The sequence below is a fragment of the Cyprinodon variegatus genome, unplaced genomic scaffold (assembly GCF_000732505.1).
Source record: "Cyprinodon variegatus isolate N-32 unplaced genomic scaffold, C_variegatus-1.0 Scaffold333, whole genome shotgun sequence".
NCBI classification, from domain to species: Eukaryota; Metazoa; Chordata; class Actinopteri; order Cyprinodontiformes; family Cyprinodontidae; genus Cyprinodon; species Cyprinodon variegatus.
Window position 1 is genome coordinate 372,974 of NW_015150786.1, and position 7,884 is coordinate 380,857.

Consider the following 7,884-nt stretch of genomic DNA (forward strand, 5'->3'; position numbering starts at 1 on the left):
CCTTGGTATTTCTCAAGCTTCTCGTGTTCTTTTGGGGCAACAAATCACATCTTTTTTCACAAGGTGTGAAACAAAAGTAAAATTAGAAGACTCACCCAAGCATCACCTACATTCAATTGTATGTATGTTTCCTGAGTAATCTATGTGTATAATCTAAGTAATCTTTGTGGTAATATGAGTAATCTGTGTATGTAATGAGTAATCTGATTAATTGAGTAATTTATGTATTTAATCTGAGCAATTGAATAATCGAGTAATCGGAGTACTCAAGTGATAAGAGTAATCCCAATAATCAAGTGTTGGAGTAATTGAGTAATTGAAGTAATCTGAATAATTCAGTAATCTATGCAATCTATGTAATCTGTGTAATGGAGTAACCTATGTGATCGAGTAATTTATGTAATCTAGATTATGGTTCGATGGATAAATTGTTGGATTTGCTGTTGCTCTTGCCCTGCGATGGACTAGCGACCTGTTTTGGCTGTACCCCGCCTCTCGAGGTACAGCATTGGGGATTCCCAGAGCAATCCCCAGCAGCAGCTGCTTAAGGCCCAGTTTTCCCCCTACTGTTCATGGACGCTGGAAGTAGATGTTAGGTATATGGCACAAACTGCAAGCACCAGAATAATAAAAGCGGCAGGTTTCAACATTATTCTGTTAATTTAGGCATTAATAAACAGTTTCAGTGGAGTGATCATATTGCTCTGCATCAGTATTGCTGTATGTCTCCCTGCCAGCTTGTAGACCAGCTTATCTGATTGGTTGATGTGGCTTGTCGAACAGCAAAAATTAAATGTTTCCAACTTCAGCCTCTGCTGCTTGTGAAATTTTGTACATTTGAGCCAAGTTTCCAGGGGAAAAACAGGGCATACAATTTGTCACTTTCTTCCACCACAGCATTTGACTTGCTGCTGTTTCTTATGAAACATCTCCCTTATTTCTTACTCATTGAGGATCATATTATTGTTTCCATACCTGGCCATTATTTTAAGTGAACTTTAGGTCCTTTGTTTGTGGATCCTAGTTTCTTTTCTTTTTGCTTTTGCCTGTGGTTGAATGATGTGAAACTTATAAATCATGCAGTGTTGGATTCCATGTCCTTTACGCTCTTGGTGTACTTGTTTTATCATACAGCCCCTGTTCCTGCCTGAATGTTTGAATTTTGTGATTGGAATTTATTCTAGGAAATAATTTGGATTAAAATAAACAAAAGCACTCTAATATACTTCCACTTTCACAAAAATATAAAAAAAATTAGTTATTTATGAACATTTAGAAATATGATGCAATTTAAAGCACAGACAGCATTGGGTGTCTTGTGCCCAAGGAAACATGAAAACATGCTTGGCTGCATACAAAGCTGGATCCTGCACAATTTCAGAAGCTGTCATTTTCTTTTATTCTCTTGTTTTCATGTGCCTGGGTGACTTCCTTTTCTGTGGAACAAAGTGTTATATCCAGCTTTCCAGGCCAATGGCTTTTTAAATCTAATGATTCAAAACATGTTTGAGTGATTTAGAGGAAGCTAGGGATTATTAATCATAATTTTACAATCTGTGCTTTCAAGGCAATGGTTTTTGCTATAAGAGTCCATAAAAGTTAAATGCTAGGAGCAGAAACAACTCAAAGAAAAAAACAAATGACACCTTTAATTTACTACTTTGTGACATATTAAAATACAGAATTATCTGTTACATGAGAACTAATTATGTAACACTAATGGTGTTTATTGTCCATCTTGTAGCTACTCTCATTTCCATTTAAGTATAATTACTTGTGGAGGTTTTAACTTCATAAATTAGACTTCAAAAAATTCTTCCAGTTTTCACAGTTCGGTTTATTTTTCCTGGTTATTTATTCACATATTAAATTCAGTTTAGTTTATCTATAAAACACCACTTCAGAAGACATGTAATCTCAAAGAGATTTACAGGTGATGTAATCATACAGACAGAAAAAGTTAAAATGTAAAAAAATTTCTATACAGGACAACTCAGCTGATTTTCTCCTCCTGGATGAACCTATGGCAACATTCACTTGCATTGTGTGGTTGATTCCACAGCAAACCTTCAAACTGAGAATGCATGTGTTACAGCCTGCAGTCAGACACTAAAGCTGACTAGTAACTGTTTTATATTTTTTATTTTCAACATGACATATAGCTTTCAATTAATATTTCTGTCAGCCTGACCTTTCAGTTAGGTATTTGCAGTGCTCTCATTTATTTAACTTATTTGTCAGTTTGTTATATTTTTGTAAAGATGCGATTAATTCATTTCTTTTTATTTGAGTTGCCAGTTTCCTTTGTAGTTGCTGCTGGAGTGCTACAATGAGCTTCAGCTTCCTTCTCCTTATATCGTCGTTGCAGGTTAATCAGCGGGTCACAGCACTTGTAATGAGTGGACATTTGTTTCTCATTTGTTTAGATATTCTTTGTTTTGGATGGTTGTGTTATTCGTTCAAATTGAAAAAAGTACTGGCCAGTATTTGACTGTTTAATGAAGTTTATTTGTCTGTTTAATCAGGTTTATTTGTTTGTTCCTTGTGTTAGTACCTGAATAGAAGTTTGTTATTTTGACCGCTGTTATTGGGCCCAGTTGATAATTTTTTTTAAAGAAATTCTTTTGGAAATAAGACCATTTTTGAAAGTATTCAGTGGTTTTCTGGCTGGTTTGTGCAAATCCCTCATAGCATGTTTAAATTGTGCACCATTTACATACAACCAGCCATAAAGATCTTTATCTTTAAAATCAAAACAGTCAATGAAATGAATCCAGTCATTCAGCTTTCCTTAAATTCAATTACTTACATTCTATTTAAATCCCTGCTAAAATGCATTGTGCTTCATCTTTTTGTAAACAAGTTTTCGATCTATCAATAAGCTTCAGCAGACTGATTTGCCTGCATATGCCAGGTTAGTCTGTCAGTTCCAGCCTCAACATTTATTTATAAATGTACTCCCCCTGATGCACTAATTCCCGATCTGTCTTCGTCACTCCAAAAGTGAGGCTCGATATCCTTGTCTCTGCTACTTTCACCTATGCCTCCTGCCTTGTCCTCAATGCCACCTTAACCATACAACAACTTATTTTTCTTGCTTTTATGGTTCTGTTTATAAAAGATGAATTAGGCTTTTATCTATCTTTTATTTAAGATTTTCATAGTACTCAACTAGTTTTATATAAGTGATCATTGCATGTAAATGCATTTTTTCATCCAATAGGACTGACAGATTCTACTTATAAATTCAAATGGCAGCTTTTCCTCTCAAGTTAAAGCTCATCAGATAAAGCTCATGTAGAATGTATATTCAAGTATTCTTTTTCGAATGTCCATATCGTCATAGGTTATGGTCAGCAGTTTGTGGTGACTTTTTTTGGAGCTAATGCAAAAACTCCATACAGTCAAATGGCAGTGCTTGATTCTTCTCAAAACAAGAGCTAGTTTTTAAAGGAAACACTACAATCTAGACAGGGAAATGTGGACACTAAGATTTTCCTCCTTTCATCTTTTTACTCTCTTAAAAAAGGTTTTGATAACACACACACAACAATTGAGTGTCCACATCCTACCTGGAAAGTTGGTGAGAGGATGGTGCAGTAGTCTCATTGACAGTAAAAGACAGCCACAGTTTAAAAAGTGCAACTATCATAGAGTAAGCAAACATTATTTTTAGAGGGCTAAAAAGTAATCTATTCTTAATTAAGAATCTTATTTACCAGAGGCATTGCTTCTAAAATATTTGACTGTTCTTTGTAATCACAGTAGCATTTATGTTTCAGGGCTACGATGTGATGCAGCAAGAGCGTTCCATTCCCAACCGGAGGCTCTTCTGCATTGAGTTTGCAGGTTCTCTCTATGCATGAATGTTTTATCTCCTTATCTTCCAGCTTTTCCCCACTGTCTTTAAAGAGCCCTATTTTTTCCAGAATGTACCCCTTTGAGGCAAGGAACTGATAAGGTACACAATTAATTAGATATTATTAACTTTTTTAAGAATTCAAAAAGTGAAGAGTGGGATGTACTAATTAATCAGCCCATTTACTGTCTCCTGAAGTTCATTGATGATGATGATGATGATGATGATGATGATGATGATGATGATGATGATTATGATGATAAATAGAATCCACCTGTGTGTAATCTGTATGAATGCAGCTGGTCTGTAATTGTCTTAGAGGTCTGTTTAAAGCGCAGAGAGCATCATAAAGAACAAGGAACAAACCAGGCAGGTCTGAGATGCTGTTGTGGAGAAGTTTAAAGCCGGATTTGGATGCAAAAAGATTTCCCAAGCTTTAAACATCCAAAGGATCACTGTGGAAGCAATAATATTGAAACAGAAGGAGTATCAGACCACTGTGAATCTACGAAGACCCGGCTGTCCTAAACTTTCAGCTCAAACAAGGAGAAAAGATCCAGCCAAGAGGCCCATGATCACTCTGGATGTACTACAGAAATCTGCAGCTGAGGTGGGAGACTCTGTCCAAACAATCAATCATATAATGCAGAAATCTGGCCTTTATGGAAGAAAGACAACTACTAAAAAATATCCATAAAGATATCCATAAAAATTGTTGTTTAAAGTTTGCCACAAGCCACCTGGGAACCACAGCAAACATGTGGAAGAAGGCGCTCTGGTCAGATGAAACCTAAATCGGACCTTTTGGTAATTATGGAAAATGTAATGCTTGATGTTAAAGCAACACAGCTCATCACCCTGAACACACCATCCCCCCAGGGGACAGGGAAAATGGCAGCTGTAATTGGTGCAAAAGGCATTAACTAAGTATCAGGCTCGGACTGGGAACGATTTTTGGCCCTTGTATTTAGTTTTTCATCGTTTTTCCACCAGTCAAATGCGTGTGTCTCAAATGTGAAACACAATACGAATACACATTGTGGATTAACCAATCTATCTCCAAGCATCACACAACAACCATCACCAAGACTTCTATAATGCAGCTTTACTGGCTTTGGTTATTAACATGGATGCGACAATGACTGCTGCTGCGACAGTGGCTTCGGATGTAGGAGTTTGCCCTGAAATTGAAGGATTAACGGTTCAAGCCCTGGCTCCGAATTTCAGTGTCGTTGTGTACTTGGGAAAGATACTTCACCTGCATTGTCTACTGATGGTGGTCAGAGGGCCCGGTTGCGCCAGTGTACAGCAGCCTTGCTTCTGTCAGTGAGCCCCAGGGCAGCTGTGGCTACAACGTAGCTTGCCACCATCAGTGTGTTAGTGTGTGCGTGACTGGGTGAATGACTGAATGTAGTGTAAAGCGCTTTGGTCAAGTCTGCTGACTTGAAAAAAATGCTATATAAGTACAGGCCATTTACCATTTTACCAAAGTCAACACTTCCTGGAAGCTAGCCATACACCCACCCACTCACACATCTACAACGTAAGCCTGAGTGTTGTAAAAACAACAACAAAAAACTATACAATATAGAGGCAGACAAGCATTCACTGCGAGTCTAGGTGGCATGTGGGCAAAGCAATGGAATAATGTAAACAATATGGCAGGGCTGCCAGATGTCACTGCCTTACGTTTTCCAGCCCCAAAAATGTTCATAAACTGCCTGGATATGTGAAATCTCGCCCAATTTGAGCCAAAGTCTATTGATCCATAAATTAGGCAATAAATCTAAGAAAACATTTTTTTACCCACAGACAGCCATCCTAAATTGCTAGATTGGGAAACATCCCAACCTGGCAACAATGCACATAAGACAGGAGCAATTAGCCTTTAGATGCAAAACCCCATCATGCACCGCAACATACTTTTGCTAAATATTCAAACATAATTTCTCCAAATACAAGATGAACATCGTAGTTTGGTTTAAAGAAAGTATTTTAGTTTTATTATAATTTAGTTTGTCACAAGGATTTTACAATTTGATGAAAAAGGATTTTACTGTTTGAAGAAATAGAAAATTACACCACATGCCAACCGTCACAAGGATGTGCATCACAAGGAAGGGCTATATATACTGCAAGCATCATTTAAGTAGTTAACATTGTATTACTTCTTGAGCTCTTTCAGTTATCTACTGTCACAGTTAGGTGCTTTGGGCCGGTATGATCTAAGGAGGGCTGTCCCTCGCACTCTGAAATTAGGAACGGCCCAGATTACCAATTCCGAGCCTGTATTAAGTATTAAGTATTAACTAATGGGGGCTGAATACTTTTGCTCACCCAATTTTTCAGTTTTTTTATGTCAAAAAAGTTAATCATATCACATACACTTTGTTCCACGTTCATCTGGCAGAAGGTTGAAAAGTTCAAGGGGTTACATACTTTTGCAAGGCATTGCATATCTCTCTCCCTGCTTAAGGTATTCCAAGACACATTCTTTTGTGTACGTTTATACATATATGTAGTAGCAGCATCGTCTTGTTCTAAGCCTTTTTTTCTAATGAATTAATAATTCAACACTTTGTGCATGCCAATAAAAAGAAAAAAAGAAATAAGTAAAGTTTTTCATTAAGTTATTGTAGTTAACTGTTTTCTTTATAATACAGAATATAAAAATGTTTCTGAGCTAAATTTATGTAGAAAAGGAAAATGAGGAACTAAAACCCACTTGAATTTTTAACATTGCCTCCCTCTAGTGGTTATGTAAACATGTCAAGGGACAGACTTGTTTTGAAAAGTCAGAAAAAATTATCCCACAATGTTACAGTTTTTACTTTATAGTTGTAACATAAACAATACATCTTTTTACTCACTTAAACGTGTTAGTAAGAAATAGTTTATTTAAGTTTTACATTTATTAGTTTGGTGATTATCATTTTTTATCTCTATTAGTCTGAGAGAAAAAAAGGTTAGAGGTAATAAATATCCAACAAGAACTTCATTAAAAAAAACTCTGTAAATTAAGTGAGAAATGTATTTCTAAATATCAAATAGATTTATTAGTGACATATTTCACATGTGTATTCTGTTAATTTGGATGATGATCCAATATCCAATGGATAATTTTGGATTAAACCTCCAAACTCACTTTCTCATAAATAAGATTATTGCATAACAAATTTAGGAAAGGATCAAAATACATGTTATGACCTTTTACAAGTATAAGAAAGACTGTTGACCTTGTGGCATGTAGCCATTGTAATCTCCTACAAATAGCAAACCCAAACAGGTACTGCAAAAGAACCTTGCTACTTGCTGATGAAGATTCTCAGTCATCCAGGTCATAGTCATTCAGTAAAAGTTTAAAAACAATCCACTGAACTTGGTTTCCAATGTTTGAACCTTGGAAACCAAGTCCAGTGGATTGTTTTTAAACTTTTAAGGAACCTTGCTACTTCTTTTTTTTTTTTTTTTATACATGCATAATGATAAAAAAGTGAGTGAAAGGAAAGAGGTAAGTAGAAAATGTCAGCAGAGGTTAATGAAGCCTCAATAGACCCATGAACCCAAGCCCATTTAAGAGTTTGGTATAAATGGTAAATAATTTGAATCCCTTTAAACCTTTCAAAGGAACTTGCAGTAATTACAAATGTGCCAAAACCACATTTGTTGACCTTTCTCTAACTACGCTCGAAAAACGAGGAATGCAGACTTACAAAAACTTGACTCTATTTTGTATTTTCTAGAGAAAAATTAAAGGAACCAGCACAACAGTGATAAGCTAAATGATAAGAATACTTGATAAGTGATAAGATTAAATAAACTTAAATTAAAGCAACCTGCTCGGTCACTCTACTACTTTTGCAGAATCACAAGCTGACCACTTCCATTTTATGCTGCGTTTATGCAGTAATTCAAGCAAAAGTAGACCCAACCAAAGGCCGATAAAATATACTGTACACCTTATGGACAGGCTTTCAGCAGATAGACATTGCTGTATAAACATGTATTTTACTTTGTCTTATATA